Below are 14,968 nucleotides of genomic sequence, written 5' to 3'. Positions count from 1 at the left end.
TTGCATTTTGAATTTGGAATGTTTTTAGATTAAAAAATGTTTGCATCCTTTTGTGGTTCATCATTTTGGTCAGTAGTGGTATTTGGAGGTCCGTTGGTGTTTGGATGTTTGTTTAGTCTTTCGTTGTGATCTTTGTGATCCTCATATGTTGTATCTCTTGTGCATCCATACTTGTTTATATATCTTTTTTCTTGACTTATATTTTGTTTCCAAGGATCTCTAGGTGGGGCATTACATCTGGTATCAAAGTCCATGTTGGAACATTGGAATCTCTGTGTTATGCTTCCACTATGTTTGTGTTTTTTGTTGTGTATTGCTATTACAAGTCGATATTGTGATATCTTGTTAGTTCATGCTTGCATCTCTTATGTTGTGACAAATTTTTTTGACTTTATCTTTTTTTTTTCCATAGTGATGCCTCTCACTCATAGGTCTGGTGGTTGGGGTGGTAACTGAGTTGTTCAAGAAGAACACCATGAGGAGGAACACCAAGATGGTGGGGGAGAGTAGGCTAACAATAATCAGAATGACATGGGGGCATTGATGCCAGTGCTTTAGGAGATTCTTGCTCGGTTGGGCCCTCATGTAGAGAACATTGACAGGATCATAATTAGGAAGAGGGATCTCATCATGGAGGTTCCCATCAATTAGAGCATAAAGAGGAGAAGCGTAAATGAGAACGTTCTCATACACCATCTGGTGGTAGAAGGCACTAATGGAGAGGTTGTGGTCGTAATGACAATGATGATTTCACTCAAGTTGAAATGATGTGGGAAGTTCAGAGGTCCAAACCATCATTGTTTGATGGCTAGGGGACAAGACTCAAAGATGAGACCCGATTTCTTGATATGGGGTGTTGTTTCTCCTTACTACCTTATGGGAGCAACATGAAGGCTCTTTGTGTGATTATGTAGTTGAGGGAACATGGTTCCATTTGGTGGGATACAAAGAGTGATAGGCTTCATATTAATGTTGTGAATCTCACTTGGGAGATCTTCAAGGAGATGTTTGGGGAGAAATTCCTATTGCCATAGTACCATGAGGCTCGAATTGATGAATTCCATGAACTTAATCAGGGCTTCATGACAGTAGATCAGTATGAGAAGAAGTTCCTTGGGTTGAGACAATACTTGAGCTATAGGCATGATGAGGCACTCATCAATCAACATTTTGTTAGGGGCCTTAGGGACTCTATCATTAGGGATGTCCATGCTCACCAACCAAGGACACTTGCACTTTCCATAGAGAAGGCAAGGATTATGAAGAGTAATGTGACCAGAGGGTTCAACAAGGCAAGTTCTCAGAACCAAAGTGCACAAAATTTGGGGTAGGATACATAGTATTCTTAGTCCTTGGGGAAGGGTCAAGCCCAATCAGCACCCTCTCAAGGTGGTTATGGTAAGGCAGATAGAATGCAGGTGACTCAGGAAAGAAAGGAGATAACCAAAGTCATGGGCAGAAATCTTAGCAGGATTTCCCTCCTCGAAGTGGTCATCAAAACTCTAGCAGGGGTAGTGCACCTTACCCTAGTGCTACTCAGGGTGGTTGTGGGACAGGTTCTAGCTTTGCAAAGAATTGTTATTCTTATGGTCAACCCGACCATAGATTTTTTGAGTGTTCCATCAAACCATCTACAAAACTTGGTAAGAGTGTAGCTAGATCTAAGCCTATAGTAGGTGATGCTGGTAGGAATCATTGATTCTTTGTGGCAGTTGACAACCATTAAGCTGAGCATCAAGGTACAATACTTGAGGCTATAGGTAAATTTTATGGTATTTCCTCTTCAGTATTATTTGACTCTAGTGCTTCAGACTCTTTCATTTCACCATCTCTTGTTCAATAATGTGGGCTAGTGGCAGTACATTAGGTCGATAGGTTGTAGGTTGAGTTAGCCACGTGTCCCAAAGTGGCTTTAGATTCCTTAGTTAGGGGTTGTATTTTGAATTTGGGAACCTTCACCACCATAGTGGATCTACGTATTCTACATCTTGGATCATATGACATTGTGTTGGGCATGGATTGGTTAACTGCCCATCAGGTGAACATAGATTGTTGCCATAAGTTGGTACAGTGTGTTGATGAAACAAGTGGGTAGGTGGAACTTTTGGGAGTTCAGAGACCGGTCTCACTTCGGATGATCTTAACTAATCAGTTGAAGTGAAGTGTGTGGAAGGGTTGTTAGTTGTTTCTTTTTTCTGTCAATGATCTTGAGGAAGCCAAGAATTGTACAATGACACTTGATGATCACCCACTCCTTTGTGAGTATGCAGATGTGTTTCTAGATTAGGTACTTTATATGCCACCACAGCGTGACATTGATTTTTAGATTGATCTTGTACTAGGAGTGGAGCTGATTTCATGAGCTCCTTACCGTGTGACTACTTATGACCTAAGTGAGCTCAGATTACAGTTGGAGGAATTATTGGCCAAGGGCCACATTTTTCCTAGTCTTTCCCCATGGGGTGCACTAGTCATCTTCATAAAGAAGAAGGATGGATCTTTGCATTTGTGCATTGACTACCAACAGTTGAATAAGATGATAGTGAAGAATCGGTATCCTTTGTGAATGATAGATGACTAGTTTGATTAGATGAAGGGAGCACAATTGTTCTCAAAGATTGATCTAAAGTCAAAATACAATCAATCTCCTATCTAGGAGGCTGACATTCATCTAACAACTTTTCATCTATGGTATGGACATTCTAAGTTCACAATTGTACCTTTTTTTAAACCAATGTATGATTAATGTTTATGAGTTTGATGAATGGTGTATTTTGCACATACCTCGATTAGTGTGTCATTGTATTCTTGGATGACATATTGATCTATTCAAAGACTGTTGAGGAGCATGAAATCCATTTATGTCAAGTATTATAGTGCTTGAGAGACCATTAGTTGTATGGTAACTTGAGTAAATTTGGGTTCCTCTAGTTAGAGGTGAAGTATTTAGGACACATCATCATTGGTGATGAATCGCAGTGGATTTGAAGAGAATTCATGCTATCATGGATTGGTTGGTACACACTAATGTCTTAGAGGTTCATAGTTTCATGGGATTGGCGAGCTACTACCGTCGCTTTGTGAAGGATTTTTCACAAGTAGCTCATCCCATCACTTCTCTTCAGTGGAAAGGGAAGAAGTATCTTTGGTCGGATCAGTGTGAGACAACATTTAATGCTCTTAAAAAGTGTTTGAATAGTGCACCAATCCTTATAGTGCCTAATCATGTAGGTGATTTTATGGTTTGCACAGATGCTTCGTTGGAAGGTGTGGGTGCATTGTTAATGCAAGATGGTCAAGTGATTGCATAAGTCTAGGAAACTCAAGGAACATGAGCTTAACTACCCCACTCATGGTTTGGAACTTGTAGCTATAGTGCATGCTCTAGTTTGTTGGAGGCATTTCTTTTTGGGACACAAGTTTGAGTTGTATAGTGATCATAGGAGCTTGCAGTATATATTTACTCAGCCAAACTTGAATGCACGAAAGTGTCATTGGATGGAATTCCTATGTGAATGACTTTGATGTTCATTACATTAAAGGGAAAGAGAATGTTGTCGTGAATGCCTTGAGTAGGAGGTGACATGAGATATCAGTGATTTCATTGGGAGTGGATTTGCAAGGCTGTATCTTGGAGGCTTTGCCTAGTGACACTTGGTATCAAGAGGTGAGGGAAGAGATTGAGTTTGGATGTACCCTTGAGGGGAGATTTTCCAGATACTTACTTGAGTCCAATGGACTACTACGACACTTGGGGCATATCTATGTACCAATTTTTGGCAACCTTCATACCTTGGTTTTGTCAGAAGCGCACCATGCACCATATTCTACACATACCAATGTCAAGAAGATGCATGCTGATCTTAAGCAGTTGTACTTTTGTGCAGGGATGAGATGCAATGTTTCTGATTTTGTTGCTCGATGTCTCAAGTGTGAGAGAGTGAAGGTAGAGCATCAACATCTGGTAGGTCTTTTGTAGCCACATACCATTTCAAAGTGGAAATGGGATACAATATCTATTGAATTTATCACAATATTACCTATATCATCATAGAGACATGAGTGTATTATGGTGACACTGGACAAGTTGTCCAAGGTAGCACATTTTTCACCCATGAGAGCATCTCACACAACTTCTTCTGTAGTGCATGTTTTCTTGGAGGATATTGTTTGTCTACATGGGATTCCTCGTCAGATTATTTTGGATAGAGATCTAATGTTTACTTCTACACTGTGTATGTCTCTCTAGCATGCCTTGGGTGAACGACTCAATTTTAGTTCATCTTATCACCCAAAGACCGACGATCAAACTAAGAGAGTGAATTAGGTTCTAGAGGATATGCTTCGCATGTATGTGATGGATAGGTAGGTGAAGTAGGAGTATTATTTGTACCTTGTTGAGTTTGCATACAACAATGGGTATCATAGTTCTCTTGGCATGTCAGCTTTTGAGGCTTTGTATGGTAGATTGTGTCATACCCCTTTGAGTTGAGATCATTTAGAGGACTGAGTTCTTTTGGGTCCAAAGATACTTCAGGGTATGGAGCAATAGGTTGTGCATATTAGAGAGCATTTGGTTATTGCTCAGGACAGGCAGAAGAAGTATGTAGATGCCCATAGTTTGTATTGTCATTTTTCTGTTAGTGACAGGATGTTTTTGAGAGTGCAATCGAGGAAGAGCCCCATCTGTTATGGGAAAGGCTCTAAATTGGTGCCATGTTTTGTCAAACCTTTTGAGACCCTCGAGAGGATTGGTCCTATTGCTTATCGAATAACATTGCCACCTAACCTATTGCGCATCCACAATGCCTTTTATATTTATGTTTTGAGACAGTATATTCCCTATGTGACCCATGTTCTTGATTGGGATGCTTTGTAGGTAGTAGACATGAAGCTTACTTTGGAGCCCATTCATATCCTACAACAGTGGAGGCTAACCTTTCAAGGTCAAGACATCAAGCAGGTAAGGGTCCAATGGGACCCCAACGATGAGACTTCTATGACTTGGGAGGATGCTACACAATTGAGAGGATTGTGCCTCTATTTATTTTCCAGTTTCAAGAAGTATGCTTATGCTAGTGGGGGAGGATGTAGTGCCTCTCATGTTTGCAATCTATACCTTGTTTATTTTGATTTGAGAGATACTTGATACTCTTATTATATGTACTTTGAGATGACTTGAGCGTCAGATGTTATACTTTGATTCAGTATCATAGATGCTATACTACTATGTTGTTCTATTTATCATATTTGCATGTTGATGCCATTTTGAGATGAAAGTAGGTTTATGATGATATCTTGTTATCTAGTATTTGGACATATCATTGATTCTATTATGTGATGGATTTTATGCTATGGTGATTTACTTCATTCTTGTTTCATTATGCTATGTGCGAACATGAGTGATATAAATGGATTATTTAGGTATAATTGAATAAATGGTTAAATTAGTTATTTATTGCATTTATTGCTTTGACTATGTTATTATATGCAATTGCACTTAATCATATGTTATAATGTGTAGGATTTATTTCCCTGGCAATGGCACGTGGAGTTAGTGATTTAGCTATTCATATTTTACCAATGTCATCCCTGTATGGTCAGTGTATCCTTATTTTAATTGTTTAACTAAACCTTTGGTGATTATTAAATCTAAACTCATATGCATTATGTGACTAGACTAGTGAGTGTGTCTATACATTTAGAGGTTCGCATTGTCGTGAAAGTTGTTAAGGAAATTTATGTGATTTTGGGTTTTTAGGTTCAAATTTTATTGAATTTAATTTTTGGGAGCTTTGCCATAGATGAATTCCTATTTCTAGGAATAGCCTATTTTTGTTTGGGTCAATTTGGAGTTTAGCTAGTCTAACTCACTATTTTCCCTAATTGATTATTCACTTCACTTCTCACTTTTGCAAAACACAAATTTGAGAGCTTTTTTGAGAATCCTCTTCTAGAGGATCATGTTTTTATTTTTTGTGAGAGTTGTAGGTGTGGGATCTTCACGAGGTCATTCTCGTTGGATCTAGCTCGGGTAGACCTTGCTTTGTCGTGACTTCTGGTAGTTTCAACAGGCAATTTATTTTATTTGTTGTTTTCGGTTTCAACCCCTTTTGTTGTTAGGTAGGGCTCTCCCAATTTCTTGTTTTAGCTTAGATTTTGTATCTTGTTCTGGTAGTTGTTTGTTTGGAGGTTGACAACTAGTGTTCCCCTCTATTTCTGTGTGCAAGTTCTGCTCGATTGGTTGGGTATGAATATTTTCTTTTTTTTAGGATGGGGGTTTGGGGTTTCATGTCATTATTTTGGCCAATTCTACATATGGTGTCCGAACCCAAATTTTATTGAATTTTCAAGAATTTGATACCCAAAGACCAAATGGGTTTTAATTTCAAAGTTTTCTAGTTTTTGGGTCTTTTACCTCGCGTTGTGTGTCATCCTATTTTTTTGGATTTTCTTGTTGATCTCATATTAGTTTTGGCAAGTAAGTGTCAACACACTTAAGTTATTTACTTAGTTCATGCCAAACAAGTAGTACACACCAAGCACAACATGTATATTATATAGCATGCTAAGTCCACAGTGAGTGTCGAGTCACTCAAGTGCCGAGTAGACAGTACATACCGAGTGATTCAAGAGCTGAGCAAGCAATGCATGCCAAGTGATGTAGATTTCGAGTCATAGTAGAGAGATCACTATATGTTGAGCATCAGAGACTTCAAATGCCGAGTAAGACAATTTTGACATATTTGTTTGTAATGGCACAAACAACTATGTAAACCATTTTATAGCTAACTTAAAGATGAATTATGATATTTTGGAGATAAGGATGACTCTTAAGTTGGATTCCCAATGCTATTACATGCAGTCAATCATAAAAAGGGAAGGTTTAAGTAGAAAAATAGATGAATCTCAACCGTAGATTCATACCTAACCCTAAGTCACCAAAATCTTGTGAAGGAGGAAAAACCCTAAACTCTTTAGCAAGTGTGTAAGTTTTTGAAGGAGCAAAGAGAGTAGTTTGCATGCACAAACAAAGCATTCATGGTGGCTAAGGAGTTATGAAGTGGGCTTACATTGCAGAATCCATTAGAGTAGACCAAAGGAAAGAGAAGAGTATATAGCAAAGAGAAATCTGATTAAGAAGGATCAAGAATACATCAGTTTAGAGGTGATTTGTTATCAAGCAATCAAGTGCTAACCATAGGATCAATGTTGAGACATTTTAATAGGTGATTTCAATCAAAATATTTTAATAGAGTATTCCTAACAAGTTGTATTGAAATCCTTTAATAAGGTGCTTACTTAATTGTGAGTTAAAGTCCTTTAGCAAGACACACTTTTAACAGGGTGTTGAAATCCTTTAGCAGGGTGAGATCTAACAGTCTTTGTAAGGTTTTAACAAGGAAAACCTTTCATAGGGTAGATGATGTCTCATGATCAAAACATTGTAACCTTCATTGGATACACTTTATTACTGTAGTAGTGAAGATTTGTGGGTGTCATCCCCACCCCAGTTTTATCTTCTCACTTGGAGGGTTTTTGGGTAATCATATCTAATGTCATATGTGTGTGAATGTTTACTTGCTTACATGTTTTAGATATACATGCTTTACATGTTATTTCAATTTACACATTGAATGTATGAGATGGATATGTGGTGAAATTTTTATGGGTCCAAGTTTAAAATGCTAATTCACCCCCGCCCCTCTCAGAAGTTTATCTTTCCTAATATAATTCCAAAAATTGGTATCATAGCCTTAGTCTCTAAAAGAGAAGCTTTGCAACTTTGAGGAAAGATCTTGAAATGGAAGTCTACAAGTTGAGAAAGACTCGAGAATCAGGAGATTGAAATACATCTCATTCTACATCAACTGAATGAAGCAAGAGAAGAACTAAAGAAATCCTTGAAGAGAAGGAAGGAAATTGCTATTGTGGCGAATGACACACAATACATAGAGATACACACTGCTAAGGTATTTTCAGATGGAGACTCCAATGAATTTGATGCAGTAGTTGCAGATCTAATGGAAAAGAATAGAGCCCAAGCTAAAGAAATTAGAAATCTCAAGTTAGAGCAAGAATCACAAGCCATACTACTATGTGAGGTGACTGAACAGAAGAATAAAGCTATGGAAGACAAAGCCATGATTGAAGATGTTAAAAGAATTTTGGCCAACAGACTGGAAGAGAAGTGAATACAACTAACCCATATTTCCAACATGTAATTGGATACTCTTAGTCAAATGATGAATGCCAACTATGAATTGAATGTCAAGAACATTGAGATGACAACATTGAAGTTGTCGAATGAACAACTACAAAGTGACCTAAAAAGGGAAAAGGAATTTGCTAAAAGTTTTTCAATAAGTCTAATGAAGCCATCAAATACTTTGAGCAACTATTGAGATCCCCTAGATCCAATAATGACACATCTAGACTGGAATGCACAAGCACTGAAGAAGGAGAGACATCCAAAAGTGCTGAAGAAAGGAACAACAAAGGTGAGAATTCCAAACTTGTCATAATTGTGGTAAGAAAGGATATACTACTAATGTGTGCAGGAGAAAGACTACAAATCAGAATGTCAAACATAAGAGCATGATTCATTGTCATTGTCATAAGTGCAACAAATAAGGTCATCAGGCACATGAATGCAGAACCAAGACCATGCACACACAAAGATTTGAAGGATATTGTTATAACTATTAGAAGTATGGACATAGAGCTTTTGAATGTAGATCCAAACCCATGTGTTCATAAAATAGGCAAACAAAGGTAAGGAACAATGGCAACTCTTATAACTAGAATTATAATACAAGATATACCTATCATTATTGTCAAGAATATGGAAATGTTCTTGAGAATTGTATTACAACACACTTCAAAGGTGACTACAAGAGGTGGTTGAGTCAAACCACATGTTTTAGCTATTTGAAGACTGGTCACATCAGTAGGTATTACCCAACAAGGTCAAAGGCACCAAGTTATCAATTTGACAAAGGAAAAGGCAAGGCAGATGTCCAAAATGTCAAAAACAAAATGAACAAGACATGGAAGAAGAAAGATGATTGCAACACATCTAATGGAGAAGGGATCACTTCACCCAATGGGTCAAGTGATCACACCTCATCAAACTAGGCAATCAAGAGGTATGTGGGACTAATAATTTAAGGTTATATCATTCATCAGTTCCAAAGGATTTAGTACTGAAAAGATTACATTAGCATGAATAAAGATGCAAGATGTCATTAGGAATTCAAGAAAAATCTTTAAGTTTTTCATGTTATTGCCGAGCATAGAATATCTCCTATGTGTGCCGAGTGAAATGTTAGAAGATGTTGAGCTAACAAAATGGCTAGTTGATGCCAAACTCATAGCAGTGGCTAAGTGAGCCTAAAATTGGTTGATGTCGAGCTTACAGTTGTGTAAGCACTCAGGATTAATTGCAAAGTTTTAAACAATATTTATCAATTTTAGCTCATTTCACATCATTTCAAATTCAAGAAAGAGCAAGGAGAGCATAAGGCGATCTAGAAATCCATTCAAAGTAGTTGTAGAAGATTTTAGCAATGATTCTACACCAACTTGTCATATCTTATAAGGTATTTATCGAGAAATGAGCTACGTAGTTTATATTTTCGTAAAACCCTAGTTTCACACCAATGGAATCTAGTTCTAAGAATGTCTAACTAGTTAGTAACAAAGTTAAGCAAGCAATTTTCAAAGCTATTCCTAATATTGCTTACAAGAAAGACCCTTCTGGTGTGTTATCCATGATACCACCAAATTTTTTAATGGTGCAAGATGTAAGAAAATGTTATAACTGCAAAATAGGAAGAATTGTTGATATGGAGATCAAGGAAGCATACAATAGACTCTGTGATAATGGTGTACTAAAGGAAGAATTCAAAATTGTGGAGAGGAAAGGGTTAAATCGTGCCCTAGATTTCCCAAATGTGTTCAAGACCAAATGGATCAGGATAGTTCTTAGCCAAATTCATGATAGTTCATTATGGTTGGACAATGGACCTATCAAGATAAAAAAAAATGATAATTCATTGGGTTACTAGATATCCAATCCTATATCGGCCTAAGACACTGAAAAGTGGCTCAAAAGAGGTGGTTGAGAAGAACACTAGAGCTGTATGGAACAAGAGAGGCATGACAATTGACACAATCACTGATCCTTTGATAGAGTTTGTTATAAGGGTTATATCACACAAGTTTTACCAATCTAGTAGATTAAATAGTGTGCCCTGTATAGTTGTAGATGTGGGATATAAAATTGTTAAGAAAGATCACACGTATGATCTAGTAAAGTTACAACTACAACAAATGGTTGAGAATTTATGAGCAATAAGAATTAAGAGTGCACAATGTAAATTTGGTTATATCTTGATTTGTATATTCTTTTATGTGCAAAACAGATTCCCTACATTTGGAATAGTTGCATGGAAAACCAATAGATTAGTAGTAGTGAAAATTGGTGAATATATTGAGCAATTAGGTGAGAATTTTGAATCTATGATGACAAGCTACTTTGCAGACTTCAAACAGTCAACAAAGAAGAGGTTGAGAATACTAGTGTCACTAGTAGAGAAACACTATGATGATGTATGTTTTCTAGTGGATGCTGATTATACTTCTGTACAAGCTGCTACACCAAGGGTGAGATCACTGAGGCCACTTGGATATGAAATAAATGTCGATGAAGTCTTTGCAACTATAAATGCATTACTTGCAGAATAGGTGGAAAAAAATGCTAAGGCATTTGGAAAATATGAAATGGAAAAGTCCAAAATCACCATGGAACTGAAGACTGCCTTAGTTATCAGGAAGAAAGACAGGCTGGTGAAGAAATTAAAGGCCAAATTTGGTGAAGGTGCCAAGCAGGAGGAAAAAGAAGAAGAGGATGAAGAAGAAGAAGACTCTCAAGCACAAGCACCACGTACACTTATGGAATGAGAGAAGACAAAGAAGAGGAGGAGACTGAGGTTACTGAAGGTATTGAGGGAGAAGAAGCGAGGAAGCACCTACTCCCACAAAAAAAGAAGAAGAGGAAGGCTAAAGCCCAACTAGTGATAAAAGCCAAGAAGGTAGCCAAGCCAAGTCAGCCCAAACCAACAACACCTACTATAAGAGCTAGTGCATGTGCAACTACATGAAGGGCTAAAGAAAAGACAAAACCTATAGAATAGGGAGGTCAAATGCAGAAAAAGCCAATAAGGAAATAAGTGGTACAAGTAGAATCTGATGAGGAGAAAACATAATCAGATGACAACAACCAATTTAAGGTGGTGAGTCACAATCCCCTATCAGATCTTGAGAACCTTTGTGAAAATTTTAAGAATAGTGTAGATCTATTAGGATTTTCTCATGTAGATTTTGATTATCTTGGTAAAGTGGAGAAAAATCAAGTGGAGGAAGCCATGATGGAAAAATTTAAGACTACCCCACTAGAGATTGCCAACTCAATGCCCAAAATCCTATATGATAGAGTTGAGAAAAAATTGCAACATTGTCTAAACTTGGAGAGACAAATAAGAGAGACCTCACTTGTACAAGTGATGCCTAAACTAAGGGTCAAATTGCTAAGGCTATGAAGAAGTATGTCATTAGGTTTATACCTAAATACAGAGGCTTCAACATTTTGCAAAACAATATTGAGGATGTATTTAAGAAGTCCACACAGATGTGGAAGATTATTTATGGGTTGACTACAATTAAGGAAGGTGGTCCATAACCCATTGAAGTGAAGGATGATGAGGAAGATGGCAAAAATGATGACACTACTAAGGGAGGAACATAAATGCATATAGATGACAAGGCAAAAACTGAGGTAGAGTAGCACGAAGAACAAGGTGTGCAAGATACACAACTACCTAGTGTCAGCCCTCAACATGTAACAAATGAGAATACAAAAACAGTAGTTATTAAGGATGTTTTTGATGTCACAACTCAAAACATTAATCCCCTTACAAAGGAAGATCTCAAGAAGATACTATATCGATCCACATTATAGGAAAAACTTTGTGATAATTTTGTATTGGTGAGTGTGGATGAATTGCAAAAATCAGTGATTGAAACAACAAGGGAAAAGGTGGATCCACAAGAACCACCTTCTACCATTCCTCAAGTCACTTATGCACAACATTCAGACAAAACACTAGAAGCTACATCTTAAAAGGTTGAGGCAATTGCAAAGGATATAGTTGAAACACAAGTCACTACTAAAGAACAACAAGAAATAGGTCAAATAGAGTCATTTACACCTACTAGATAATATCAAGGCGCGTCACAAATCATTGTGGAAGTCAAGGGAAATCATGAAGAGATAGATTTGACACCTAAGATGAATGAGCAAGCAGCTATACAAGCCCTAGTAATCTTACGAGCATTTGGCACTCCTTCCACCCAAACTCTTCAAAAGTCGAGCACAGATGCAACACCATTGTAGATCTTAGTGCCGAGCCCAAATTCATCAAAGATAGAAGAAGTCATAGAATATGGAGATGTGAGATTTGATGAAGAAATTGTTCTACCCAAATATGACTACAATACAATGACTATAGAATAGATGGGCATACTCTAACAAGCCCTAGCAATGAAGAAGCATCAAGAAATGCTTAGAAGGGAGCACATGCAAAAGCAGACACTATAGGATATTAAAGACGTCTTTTTAGATGCATTTAGTCTACTAACTCTAGATGAGACCAAGCCACTAATTCAACAGCTGACAAACATAGGGAGAAGGTCAGTGATGCAGACTTAGATACAAATGCTAATTTATTAGAATGTTCATAAAAGAAATTTCAAAGCAAAGTGAATGAAAAGGTATCAGGTGATATAGCACTTACACAAGTTGCATTGGCAACTAAGGTTGAGGGTGTGAAGAAGGTACTTGAGAACATATTATGATTGTACACTAAATTGTGTAATCCAACACTCTTCACCCAAGAAACTAGAAGTCACATTTTAAGCTTGGAGAGCCAAATCAATTCATCAGGAGTAAAACTATCTGTGATTCCAGCTCAAAGTGAAAAGCACTTCAGAACATTGCTATAAACCTAGAGTTAGTTAGCTGCATTGTTAGCAGATGAGGCCAATATAAGGGCTAAACTTATTAGCATCCAGACCACTCTAACCCCTCATATGAAAATTTTTCACAAGGAACTAGGCTATGCCAAAATCTTAATGAAGAAATACCCAAATATTTCTACACTAGATGGTCTAGTCCACCTTGCTATTGAGCTAGCTATCCAAATCAAGTCATTGGATGTAGCATGTGAAAATTGGGATGCAACTCTCAAGATAATCCTAGATGTCTATAAATCTTTCTTGGACAAACACATTATAAGTGTATAGCCAATTGACATAAGTTTCAAAAGGGGGGGGGGGGGAGAGGACATAAAGATAAGAGAAACAAAAGAGAGAGTGAGAAATGGGGAAGAGTAAGCAAAGGGGGAGACATAAAGATGAGAGAAACAAAAGTGAGAGAAAGAAAAAGGTCAAAGAAAAGACAGATTAAGCTAAGGGGGAGCAAGCATAAAACAACATGAAGTCAAAGAGTATTAATTGAGGCATATTTACTCAGTAGGAGTATAGCATTTTGGATATAGAACAAACTTATTAACTCATGGGGAGTTATCAGATTTTGAGGTATCTAAGTTACAAAATTTTGCAATTTTGAAGTTTTGTATATAAGCCGAGTTAGAGATATGTTATGCTCATGAGATTAAGGATATTAATGCATACTCAAGTGCTTGTGACACTCATGTCAAAGTGGAGATTGTTGATCTCAGATTGGTTTTGACAAGTTATTTACTTAGTTCATGCTGAACAAGTAGTATGTGTCGAGGACAACATGTATATTATAGAGCATGTCAAGTCCACAGTGAGTGTCGAGCCACTCATGTGCCGAGTCACTCAAGTGTTGAGCAGACAGTACATGTCAAGTGATTCAAGAGCCAAGAAAGCAGTGCATACTGAGTGATGCAGATGCCAAGTCACAACAGAGAGATCAATATATGCTAAGCATCAGAGACTTCAGATGTCGAGTAAGACAGTTTTGACATATTTATTTGTAATGGCACAAACAACTATGTAAATCATTTTTTAGCCAACTTAAAGATGAATTACGATATTTTGGAGATAAGGATGAATCTTAAGTTGGATTCCCAATGTAATTACATGCAACCAATTAGAAAAAATGGAAGGTTTAAGTGGAAAAATGGATGAATCTTAGCTATAGATTCATATTTAACCCCAAGTCACCAAAGTCTTCTTAAGAAGGACAAACCCTAAACTCTCTAGCAAGTGTGTAAGTTGTTGAAGGAGCGAAGAGAGTAGTTTGTGTGCACAAACAGAGCATAAGGAGTTATGAAGTGGGGTTACATTGCATAATCAATTAGAGAAAAACAAAGGAAACATAAGAGTATACAACAAAGAAACATTTGATCAAGAAGGATCAAGAAGACACTAGTTTAGAGGTGATATGTTATCAAGCAATCAAGTGCTAACCATAGGATCAATGCTGAGACATTTTAACAGGTGAGTCAAAATCTCTTAACAGAGTAGTCCTATCATGCTATATTGAAATTCTTTAACAAGGTGCTTACTTAATTGTGAGTTAAAGTCCTTTAGCAAGGCACACTTCTAATAGGGTGTTGAAATCCTTTAGCAGGGTGAGACCTAACAATCTTTGTAAGCCTTTCACAGGGTAGATCATGTCTCATGATCAAAACATTGTAACCTTCATTGGATATACTTTATTACTGCAATAGTGAAGATTTGTGGGTGTCATCCACACCTCGGTTTTACCTTCTCACTTGGAGGGTTTCTAGGTAATCATATCTAGTGTCATATGTGTGTGAATGTTTACTTGCTCACATGTTTTATATATACATACTTTACATGTTATTTCAATTTACACATTGAATGTATGAGATGGATTTATGGTGAACGTTTT

Source organism: Cupressus sempervirens, chromosome 8, assembly GCF_028749045.1.
Source record: "Cupressus sempervirens isolate cs-2001-9-10 chromosome 8, ASM2874904v1, whole genome shotgun sequence".
NCBI lineage: Eukaryota > Viridiplantae > Streptophyta > Pinopsida > Cupressales > Cupressaceae > Cupressus > Cupressus sempervirens.
The sequence above is the reverse complement of the archived record's forward strand: the minus strand, read 5'-3'. Positions refer to the sequence as shown.